This window comes from Pocillopora damicornis, chromosome 1 (assembly GCF_964200805.1).
Source record: "Pocillopora damicornis chromosome 1, jaPocDami1.2, whole genome shotgun sequence".
Taxonomy (NCBI): domain Eukaryota; kingdom Metazoa; phylum Cnidaria; class Anthozoa; order Scleractinia; family Pocilloporidae; genus Pocillopora; species Pocillopora damicornis.
The window spans coordinates 19,638,481-19,651,415 of NC_142670.1; positions in this window are offsets into that span (position 1 = coordinate 19,638,481).

Consider the following 12,935-nt stretch of genomic DNA (forward strand, 5'->3'; position numbering starts at 1 on the left):
TCTTTTTGCAACAAGTGCAAGTTATGTTATATATGACATTGGCGGAACTGCAAGCACAACTTAACCTCTTCGTACCGTTATGGAACCTAGTTCTTAAACACTAATCAGCTTAGCCGAAACAGTGCTTATGCACACTTGCTTTTCATTCAGGGACAACTATTACAAAAAAAAAAAAGAATAGTTAACAATGAAACCAGTTAAAGCCAATATTTTCGTAGGTCTTATCGAACACCAATTTCTCGGTTAAAACAACGGCCTCAAACCTAAACTCTACGTCGCTACATTGAAGTATATATCGGTGCTACCGCAATTTATAACCGCGGTCAACTCCTTGTCTAAAATATACCGAGGAAATTTCCGACATGTCTTTGCCTTTTTAGAAATCAAAGTTTTAATTAAAGCCGACGGTTAATGCACTAGTGTGTACAACAAACTTACCGACTTATATTGTTACTTGTTATATTCACCTCCGCACCATTACATGTTAAGAAGACCACTGCCCTTTCTCAGTTTGTTAGACTTCGTCTTTTACGTAGTTATGACTGTGCTTTTTTTCCGACATATCAAAGACAATGTGCCAATAGCTATTCTATTCTGTCGTTCAAGCGGGCCACCACCACAACCAAAAAATTGATCGACTGTCAGCACCACAAGAGTCACAGAAGTAAATTACCGATTGCATTCAATTCACTCCCACATTTCAAAGCCATCAGTTAAATACATCATTCTTAAAAACTTAAAATTTCTTTAAAATGATTCAGACTTTTACTACCTTGGCGCAACCACCACCTATTTCATTCAAACGCAGCAAAAACAAACGATCCATCATGTTCAATGATCATTTCACGTGGAAGCAGAGAGACCACTGGGTGACCGATTCTGAGAACACCGTAGCGAAGTAGGAAGTAGAAGGACAAAGACGGAAAACTCTGAAATATTTTTTTTATTAATTTATTTCAAATCGGTATAAACGAAAGCTGTGGTTTGTGTCTATGTAAACACACACACACACCACAATCTCCCCATTCCCTCTGACGAAGGGCTAATGCTTGAAACGTCAGCCTTGAAACTCTTTCCGGTGGCCAATTTATATTATTAAATCAGGTAATGAAACCAAATTATGTATATTACTCGCCGAAAAAGCACCACAGTTTTTTTTTTAATTACCCCCTCAACTCATTCCTTATAATTAGCCAACATCGACTCAGAGTGGTCATAAGGTGACGCAAAACCAGTCCAACGTATTGAATTAACTGAATTAACTGTGACTGAATTAAGAAATGAAAGAGAACACTTAAGTTTTATTACACTTCGTAACATCGAGGAGCCAAAATCTGTCTGACATCTGTGGAGACGCTTTACAAATATTTTTGTAAAACATAGCTGCCGTGTGGCATATGTCATTAAATAAAAATAATGATCGAAATATCGTGTACCAGATTATAGTAGCTTAATAGTCATCTTTTTTCGTTTTCCATCCAGGGGAAGATGAGGAGTTTGATCTTTTATGTCCTCTACTTTAGTTCTCTATTTTCGTTCCAAGGTAAATATTTATCATATATCCCTCAGCAATTCTGAATACTAATGACTGAAAGCTTGCGGAAAACAAAGCTTGAAAAAGAAATTGTCTTTTGATTGAGTTCTTATCAAACTTTTGGAATTAGTCTCATACTTGAGAAGTAGTGTAAAAATCTCTGACTTTTGTTTCTGATGCCTTGCCGTTCATATGCTGGGAAAAGTGACTCCTGATTGCTTGAACCCTCAGGTTCTTGTACCTCGCTAAAACCTGAATCAACTGATTTTCTTTCCCACTCCAACAATGTAACACTTCCTTACATTCTTTAAGCCTGTGATGACTGAAAAAAAAGGAAAACTGCATCTGCAGTGATTTAAGCTGCTTCTGGCGTAAAAGAAAACAATGTGATTCGTAAAAATTATAATCTCAGCCTGCTGCTTGTGGTTTTGCAAACCAAAACGGTTTTATCCTGATTCTGGTGATTGCTTGAACTATCAGGTTCTTATGCCTCGCTATAACCTGAATCAACTGATTTTCCTTCCCACTCAAACAATGTAACACTTCCTTATATTCTTTAAGCCTGTGGTGACTAAAATAAAAAGAAAAACTGCATGTGCAAGGATTTAAGCTGCTGCTGGCGTGGAAGAAAGCAGTGTGATTCGTAATAGTTATAATCTGCTGCTTGTGGTTTTGTAAACGGAAACGATTTTATCCTGATTTTGGTGATGTACGATAAGTAAAAATATGAGCATACCTGCCTGCTGACCTAACCTTACCACCCAAGTTACTGATTAATAAGATGAGTTAGTGTAATCACCTTAGATGATAATGTTAAATGTTCTCCGTTAGAGTTTCTAATTAACAATCTGGTTGATGGGCCAACTGGTCAATTGACTAGTAAGCCGTCAGATTACATCAACTGTTTGAGCTGGCTGAAAGACGGTCTCATAATCTGCCTGACTGTCTGCCAAACTGGATGATTGTCTGTCTGCTTTATTGTCTGCCAGACTGTCTGCTGGACTGTTTTTCTGACTGTCTGCCTGAACCTGTACACAACTGTCTGCCTGAATGTCTATGTGATTTTCTGCCTAACCTTTTGACGGACTGTCTGCCTGACTGTTTGCCTGACTCTCTTTTATACTGTCTCTCAGACTGCCAGTAAGACTATCTGTCTGACTATCTGCTTAACCAGCGGGCATGGAGTGATTTATTTTCAAGGTGCCTGTGGTTTAGACTGCCAAAGCCAAATGAGCGACTAACTTTCTGGTTGGTTGTTCTTCATGCATTGATAAATTTGTTTTTTTTCTCTTTCCTTTAGTAAAAGAGACCTTCATGGTTGGAGAAAAGAACAGAAGGATTTAAGTGATAGAAAAAGCAATTCTAGTAATAATTATGTAGTAATTAGAAAAATTATGTCCATCTACTGATCGTTTTTATTGAAGTTATTTGCTATCATTAGTAGTATACATGATTTACTTTGAGGGAGAAGCAATTCCTCAGTGGTTTTAGATATGAATTTTAACTGATTTTCATTGTAATGTTTTCGGCTTCATTAGGCTTACTCGTAGTTTAGAGGGAATTTAAAGTTTTAAAGTCTATGAATAGCTTCCATTTAGAGTACCTTGTACCTCAGTTTCTTCAGTTTTCCTAAAACCGTAATTTTAAAAAAATGACATACATCATAACCAAAGCAAATGTTTAGCATTTAGATTATGCTTGGAAGTTACGTTTCTTAGTATCTCTATTTTAGGAAACAAACAAACAATAAAAAAATAAAATTTAGAATCATTTAGAGGCACAGACGTCAATTACTGGATATTTAGTAGTATATTGACGATCTTATGGTTCGTTTTTAGAATTCTGATGGTCTTATTTACGAGTATTTCTAACTGAAATCGCTTTCAGCTTGCTTCATTTATGAAATCTCCTTAATTTAGAGAAGAACAAAGAAGTTTGGAGGTGTACTGATTTTAAAAAAGACTAACGGGCTTAAATAATAATAAGAAGAGATTTGGCAGTAAAACATAAATTTAAATAAGTCATTTCTAGGTTCTTGACTAATTCTGGGAGAGTGTTTCATTTTGAGTCTAAAAAAAACCAAAGCACTTAGTATTCGACGATAGAACTTAGACAGTTGTGTGGTTCAAGATTTCCAATGGCAGATAATTATTAGCATCCTGACAATCTCATTTCTTATAGTTTTTTTTTTGTTGTAACTTTTTCCGAGCAATTAGTTAATAGGAGTTACGGTTAATGTTATTTAGGGCTGGAGATTATATCAAGGAACTTGAAAAAATCATGGTCTGGACTTTAGCTACGGGGGATTCGGCAGTATAATAACAACAATCAAAATAGCCTAATTCCACAGCACCTTTGGCGAGTTATCAGGGTAAATTTCGAATTTTTCTTTTTTTTCAACAGTATCTCTAGTTGCAAGAGAAATTAATACAAAAGGGACAAAAAGAAGAACAATTTACTGAATAAGACATCGCTAATCAATGTTTCAGTTAGCAGTTTATTAAGTTATCTAAGTAGTTCATTTCTAGAATTATCATAACTCGTTTTCGAGCATTATAGTAACTAATATGAGGGAAAGTGACGTCTATTCTCGCTATGTTAGGACGTTTGTCATGAGTATAGATTTATCAGATAACTTAGAAAAAAGTTTGGGTACGCAAACAAGCTTTAAGATATGTAGTGGGACAAAAATAAACAGGGTTAGACATCGCTTATTAGACGTTTTGTAGTGCATCGATGATCTAAATAGCCCATTTATTAGAATTTTCATAACTCGTTTGCGAGCATTATAATCATTAAGACTTAAAAAGACGTTCGGAGATATTACCCTTATACAATCGATATTTCACTCCAAAAAAAATTAATAATAATAAAAAAGGTCTAAGAATGTCACTAAATTAGATATTTGGTAGTGTGTTTAAGCCTAAATTGTAGTTAATTTTTAGAATTTTTTAACTCATAATGAGAATTCTAGTTCATTGTAGTACGTGATATTCAAATTATTTCATAGCCTGGTTTAAATGTGATCATCAAACAAGGTTTTTACAGTAGAGAGGGAAATGGCACGGAGTAAGAACTTTTTCCAAGTTAAGGGGTTAACAATAAGGGGATCATGTTTACTGTAAATCAGAGCTTTCAATAAAACACCTTTTAGACCTTATCTTGAGTCTGATATATAAAAGAAAAACAAACAAACAAACAAAAAACCAACAATAAAAGTTTTTTAAGTCTCGTTATTGATGCGTTACAGGATTACAGTGGTCTTCAAGTGAGAAGGTGAGCAGACGGCCCTGAATTTCAAATCAAGCTTTACTTATGATATATTTTTTAATTGACTGACTAAAATTTATCGAAAAAATGTTGTCCCTTTACGGCTCTTTTCAGGCGAGCGAAGACGAGTGGAAGGGAGTGCCTTGCTACTCACGTGAAACCAGAACAATGGGATTGTTGGAACTAGGCTGTTGGATAAGCCTAATGAAGATATCAAAAAAAACTACACTTATTTTTTCTACAGTCGAAAGCTTTAGTCCAATTGACAAGATGATTCCAACGGTGTTCCACGTCAGCCGCTGTAATGAATTTGTCTAAAAGAGCCATGAGCCACATGGATGTTCCCGGTCAGTGATCAACGCAGTGAATGCAGGATAACATAAGATGTAACAACTTCATTACAACCTGGTCCATTTACTATTTTAACTCCTGAAAGTACATTCTGTTATTCCATCAACTTACAAGTTTCTTTAGGTTCCATGAAATAAAAGGAAAGGTCACCCTATGAAGCATTTTACTGCACGGTTCTAAAGCAAAAGCCTTGAATTGATCGAATCGTAACACTAGTACTTCTGTGAAAGGGATCAACAGTTAATCTATCTCTACAAATATTATTACATTGTTAGGCAAACTACTGAACCTAAACTACTCATGGCTAGATGTCCAAAATCTTGGACAAACACATGTAAATAGAGTGGTAAGAATTTGAGCACCTGATTTACATAGCGTTTCATGAGAAAAACATAAACTTTACCAAGAAAGGAAAATCGCTGGTTAGTTTTTGAAACTTACCATGGAAAAATGACAACTGGCACCGTCGGGGACAGTTATCACATCCACCTACAGGTGAAATGTCTTAAGAAGAGTATGAAATTAATTTTCCTCAGCGTTGCCTCCCTGATTGCGGTCCTTAAGGTCTCTAAAGAATCCACAAATGATCTAGCAGTGACAAAGGAGCAGAAACGAAATAGAAAAGATTCAATTAGCAGAGCGATGGGTCTGCTCTTGGGTTTTAGACAACCTTTTGCCGTCGTTAGCTAACCACAACGAAGGAGAATGTCGAAAGTCATTCGCATCTTTCAACTTGGCATTGACATGTGATAGTTAAATGGAAATCCTCTGACTTTAGCAAGGTGAGCACATCAGCTTACTCGAAAAATCCGCAGAAGAAATGAAAGTTAATTTTTGATTTTGATTTGGCCAGCCATCCGCATTGCGTTTTGTGGAACACCTTTACTTCCGTGATACAAAGGTAATTCTGTTTAATAATCGGTAATATCATGAAGGGGCCCTTTGAGTTTAAGGTCTTGACATCAAATCGTCAGTTGAATATAGAGTGAAATTGTTTAAGGAATATAGTCATCTGATCATCGCGGTAGGGATTTAACATTATGTTTTCAGAATCTCACGTAAATTATGCCTCGTACGATTTCAAAGCTAAATCTTCTATTTAGCTACAATTCTGGGACATATCAACACTTGAAAATAATATTTACCATGTTAAAAAAGGGTCCCCAACATCGCGAAACCCCGTGTGAAGTCAGAAAACAACCATACCTCCCGTCGCGTTTGGGAAGTTTGAAGGTTTTTCAACTCACAAAAATAGTTTCGTCGTTTAAAAGAACTACAAACTCATTTTTTTTCGAAACGAATGTCATTTGGTATGATTGTCTTTTCATGTTGAGGTCTACCTCAATCGGTATAGAAGGGAGAAAAAATCTCGCGGCTTTTTTCGACGGGAACTTTCTGCCGGCGTGAAACTGCACACGTCATGTTATGGTTGTGCGGCCTTGTGGTAATCAAGGGGAATTTTACCATGCTAGCTCCCCCGGAAAAAGGTAAGCCTAGCGCGCTACGTTTAACAAATAGAGAAGCCTTGCCTGTGCTCTGTTCTGCTGCAAAGCACACAGGAAGAAAGAAGCGTGAGGAGAAATACGAGATATAGTCGACTGATTCTCCCCACCTCTTGAGTGCACTAGCCACTTCCTATGTGCTTTACAACAGAACAGGGCACAGTCATTCTTTCTTTGTTTTTATAACAAAGAATACGTCCGACTCCCCTCACATTGTTTTCAATTTTAAAACAAACAAACAGTGTTGACAACTCTACAGTCTCATAAAGCAAGCTAAAATAAGCCAATCAGAATCCTTTTAGAATGGTTCAAATAATCACATTGGTTGAACAAAACTAAAGCTGTCAAAAATGTCAAACCATTAAAGTTCTCAATCTGCAGGAGTTTACAAACTGAAATAGTTCGGTAGGTCAAACTTAACACGTTTTTTAGCTCACGCGAGTTTTTTCAAATGAAAATTAAAGAAGAAACTGCTCAAAGCATGTTTTTAATGAATGAACGGCGACCGAATTCACAGGAACATAGAAATTACTCGGAATGACAGCACCGTAAAACTCGGTTGTTGCTGAAGTGGCCTCCCATTCAACGCATTGGAAAGGATATGAGAGAAAACTTTTAGTTGTTACTAGATGGGCGCCCGATGTAATTTCTGAGGCTTTCTTCACTGCGATGACCGGAGATTGTCATGATGATCTAGCTGCGATGGACCTCAGCATAATGACAGTCGCTGTGACACCGTTATGATTAATTTATGTTTAATTTTTATGCCATATGTAAACTTGCAAACTCACTGAGTGTGAAAACCTTCAAAACTCAGACTTTCCATTACGTTTTCTCTTTGAGGATTTCCGTCTCTGTTCACGTCATTATGACGCAAATTATGGCGCCTGCCATGTTTATAAACTTTTGGTTGGTTCTTCTGTTTCTATTTGCCAGCTCGCTTGTTCCGAAATTTCGCGAGCAAAAAAAGCTAAAGAGAAGTCCGGGAAATGGTCAAACATGATACAATTTGGCAGGAGGGGTAAATTAAATTTTTATTTCTTCATACTAAACGATTGAGTCTGAGATTTAGTCATTCAAAAAATTTGCATGATCTAATAATACTCTGCAGAAATACACGCAAAATTTAACACAGTTTTTTTAATTTTTCTTTCTTTCTTTCTTAACGTACGCGTGAGCCTGGAGCTAATCCAAAGTAATGAAACGCTAGTTCATTAAACGAAATTTAGCAAATGAATTCGATAAATTTTTCTTTTGTTATTTACCAATAGTGAATATGAGATGAGCAAGTTGGTACAAAAGGGTAATTTAATTTTATCAACTGAGTTTATAACGTGAATTGGCCACCGTAATAAGTTTAACAGCTGGCGTTTTGAGCGTTAGCCCTTCGTCAGAATGGTTGGAAATTAAATCCAATTGTTGACCTACATTGTGGTAAATAACTAGTTAGCAGTTACAATAGCACGTGTTTAAAACTAAATTAAACAACTGAACGACTAGATTACGCGCGTTTTAAATTAAACGTTTTACTCGACAAACATTGAGATAACTATTGCGATATATAAATTGACACGGAGCGCGCGCGTAACATTTAACACAAACAGCGCTTACTTTTAAACTTAACAGAATCATTAAATAAAATGAATGTTCAGCCAAACAGTTGTAGCAGAGAAGAAGCGTTAAATAAGTTAAGGTTGGAGAAGTAGTGCTAAACCTCTTTCCAAAAAAAAGCAAATAAAAAAAAGAGCTCTGTAAATATTGAATTGTACGTGGTCCGTATGGCTTTCTGTGACAAAATAAACGAGCTCCTTATGCGAATAAAATTACTGTCATTTTCCTTCAACGTTTCAGGTGAGTTCATAATATTACTAAAACTACTTTCTTGAAAAATTACTGGGGTGACCTGGCTAGGAGTTTATTTTAAAAAAAAGAGGTCAACCACAGAGAAGTACAGGACAGACAGTAGACTCTTACACAAGTTTATTGGACTAAATCATGTTATCAGGCTAGCAGACTTGTTACAACACTTGCGGTGAAGACTAAAAAGGAATGCACGGTCTGTCCAAGCTGAGGAAACGAGCTAAACTATAAATCTGACGACAGAAAACATTACTAACGATCGTGACTGACGTCTGATCTTGGCTCCGGGGATGAGAAAACTCCAAGTTGTAGAAAGACTCCGAAAGACTCCCACAAAACTCCTCTTTGCTCCAGGGAAAACGCCTTAAAACTAAAATGTTCGCGTGAAAAAATGCCTAATACACTTCTATGACTTAAAGGAAACTCAACTGACATAACTCTTTGTGCGGCTAGCCAAAGGATGTTTTATAATCGGGCAATCAAAACGAAACAAGGCTACATTTTAAGAAAGCAAAACGTCATATAATGTTCTAAAGCGTTCATTGTACAGCAATGCGCCACGAGATAAACTCATTAAAGCCACTAGAACTGTGGAAATACACGAAGGAAATGGGTGAAGATTCGTAGCTTAGAGTTTCACAACTAAACATTATAAGATTTGCCTCTCTGATAAATAATCACAAGTATATGGGAAAACTAAAACATTCAGTTGCCATACCTGACTCCAGCGTTTCAAATCTGCCCATTGAATTGCGTCTTTATCAATTAAAGGACCTTTAGTGGAAAAGGGCGCGTACTTGCTGCGGTGTTGTAAGGGAAAAACTTTAGTTAAAGGGGTCGTACTAATTGGAAGTTTTTTGTTTTTTTCATCGTAGTTGATTTTGTTGTTTCTTGGATTATTCTCCCATTCCACAAACAGTTTTTAGCAAAGATCCGAAAAATACCTTCACTCTTAGCATTACAGCATCTTGGTCTTTAATTTTTAATCGTAATTTATCTTACAGGAAAGTGCGAGATGGTGGTAAGGACGATGCGATTCTGTATTTTAATGACACTGTGCTACGTGTGAAAATTTTCGCTCAAGAATGCAAAAAAGGATGAGCATGCTATTTTTGGTCTGATGCTTATAAGACATATCTTCAAAAAGTTGAAATCGTCGATTGCAGTCGAATGTAATCAAGTGTGTAACGATGATTTTCAATTTCACAGCTTCAATTACTTAATTTGGGAGAAATTAAGTGAACTGAAAATCTGGACTAAGGAGGCCAGACCAGAGAACTTTTTGTTAAATTCTGAAAGATTTTATATCAGGAGTAATAAGAAGAGAGGTGAGTTTCATTGCACAAAAGGACTTAACACTGAGTTCAAAACTTTCTAGGCTATTATAGGTCTTGGTTGGTGAAATTTAAAACACCATAGACAAAAGACAAGATATTACTCCAAATTTATACTTTCGAAGGCAAATTGTTTTCGTACTTGCAGTACTTTCAAATGTGTGCGATTTGAGAACAACAATCGAAAATAAAATTCAACCTTTTATCATTTTGAAACCTTATGTAACAAGTTGACGGCACAGCTCGTAAAAATACTAAGTGATACTATACACCAAAACGGCTAGAACACACAAGTTGCAAAAATAACGAGTTAAACTTACTAAGCTAGGAATATATTAATTATACAATCAAACAATGGCCTCAGAGAAGTTATTAGTATTAATTATAAAGCTTTGTACTTCGTGAAAAAAACACAGTTGACGTCGTAATTTACAGACCCGACAACATACAATAAAACATTTAGTTTCCTACCAGCACTACTCGATGACCATGTTTCACCTAGAATATTAGCAGCAGAGGTAAGGTGGACATTACGTTGAGCGGCATACCTTGAGCAATACAAGAAAAAGTGTTTCACCGATTCAGAGTGAAAACTGCACCCGCAAATAGGCGACACACAACTATTAATTTTGAAAAGATATTCTCGTAGGCAAGAAAACCCAAGTCAAAGGCGGGTGTGATTAACAGATGAGTACCTTGTAAAAGAACAATCATATAACCTACTGTAAGTATGCGGGAAGAAAATTGACCGAGTTTTTGCTTTAAAAATGGGAAGTGTAATATATTAAGTACCCTCTAGGGTTACTGAGTATGTACCAGAATACATTGCGGGAATAAAGTTGTGTTGAAGCGGCCATGTTGTTGACCTCGTGTTCACTAGCAATATATTACAGGAAGAGATACAGAGTTTCGGACATCTAGGTCCGTAGAATTCCAGCCAGTGATTGCTGATGGAAAAAAACTTTTGAAACGTAGAATTTGTACATTGAAGTTGCTATACTAAGAGTCTCCCAAGCAAGTTCATCATGTAACCTCGCAGAGCTGGTTCCTTGCATGGCTCCTGTTACCACCCTTGCAGCTTCCTTGAGGCCATTTCAGTGTTCCCTTAGCGTCAATGAACTGTAAATACATCATTTAGTTTTCAGTTAAGTTAGGTTTTTCATGAATTTTCAATTTCAGTTACCTTTGCCCCCTATTTTATAAGAGTCTTAACCACCCAAGAGCTCTCTTTGTGCAAACATTTTTTTTACAATTTTTATTTCTAACGTATTTTATCAATAATATTGTAAAAGAAGTAATTTTTTTTGGTAGTAGCGAAAAGAAGACAAGAAAGCTATCACATACTGTATGTGATATTTCCATCGAAAGATAACAGGTAAATTAATTTAGTTTGCTCCTTACCTTAGTGACGTGGATTGAGATCCTGCATGAAGGAGAGTGGTGAAAACTTTTGTGACTTGCTTTATTATTGATTGTGTGGATGTAATTTTAAGAACAATGCGGAATAAATATTATCATTTTACTCAAGCTAGAACTGTGTCGGAGAGAGACTTATCGTTGAGAGCAAAACATATGAGGTAAGTTGAGGTAAAAAGTACTCGTAGATGTATTAGATATTATCAACCGGGTGATTGGAAGGCTTCTAACTACATTAATTACCTTTTTCGTTTACTTTCAAGTCATCAAATAAACTGTGTTTGCTTAGTGGCGCTCATAACTCGTCAAGACCAATCTTTAAAAAAAAAATTCTCTTGATGCTTTAAAATCTTATGGCGCACGTTGGAGTGCTTTTTCGCAAAAGCTAGGCAATACATGATTCTATGATCATGAGTTGACAGTTCATCGTTAGGAGCAGCAGTTTTACTGTTTCTGGGTTTCTAACGTTTAACATCGCTTGAATATTCTTCATTTAATAAAGTGAAACATCATCTGGTGTCCAAATCGGGCAGAAGTGCGACATGAAATTGGCACTGAAGAAAGTCTGACGTTGTGTTTTACTTATTGAATGCGCAGAGAAAAGAAATATCCAGCGCATCCGTTTCTTGAAGACAAAAAAAAAAGAAGAACCCAAAAAATAGACCTGAAATATTCATAATGAGTGTCTCAGACAACTTCTAGTGTTATGCTATTAACTTTCTTTTCCTTTTGAAGCCGACATTCTATATATCCATATATATCATAGCTCATTTCTTCTCTGTCCAATGAGTGACAAAATTTTCGCATTAAAGTTAACTTTATTTTGAAACCAAAACTTGAACTGCGTTTGGATGACAGCTCTTTCTTTGCAGGACAGCTCTTTCTACTTTGTCCAATTGATCCCACCCTTTTGAAAACCTTATTTTGAAAGCAAAATCAAAGAATTAAAGGTTGACAGTACAAGTTTTTCCTCTTTTTCGAACGGTGACATCAATTACACGTTACACTAAAGGCTGTCTTTAACCTTTTGATTACTTTTTTTAAAACTAAAACTAAAGAATTCGGTTTGCAGTATATAGCTTTATAAAATAGAATTTCTGATCAGGAATACAATTCCTCTGAAGTAGCCTTGTTAACCAAACTTATGCAAATTGAAGGATTCCTAACTTCAATAAAACTTGCGACTGTGGCAAAAGACATTAGTTGCTATTAATCTAATTTTGGAATTACGTCCAGGAAACCTCACCTCCAAATCACTCCAAGCTAATCTCCTCTGGAAACTTTACATTCATGATTCAAGCTTTAAGCTAAAGAAATCGTCGGCGCAATTTCTTAGTGGAACAGGAATGTTGAATCATCAACCATACAAAATTGACAATTGTTTTAAGTTTATTTTGACTCAAGAAGTTTGTAAATCATTCGCTTTTGGCCCCCGTGCGTCACAAACATTTCTGGTGTTCTCCAAAAATCCTGCGTGGGTCATTACGCAGGTAAACCGATAGAAAGTGGGCTATATTGCTTAAAGATACCTCAATTGCAGTTCAAGTCGTAATCCAATCGTGAAAGGTCATTATTAGAACATCTGGCCGTATTTGCATACATAGTTAGATTTCTATGGTAACTTCTGGAAAGAGATCTGCTAAACTCACCAGGAACGTTTATATTCTC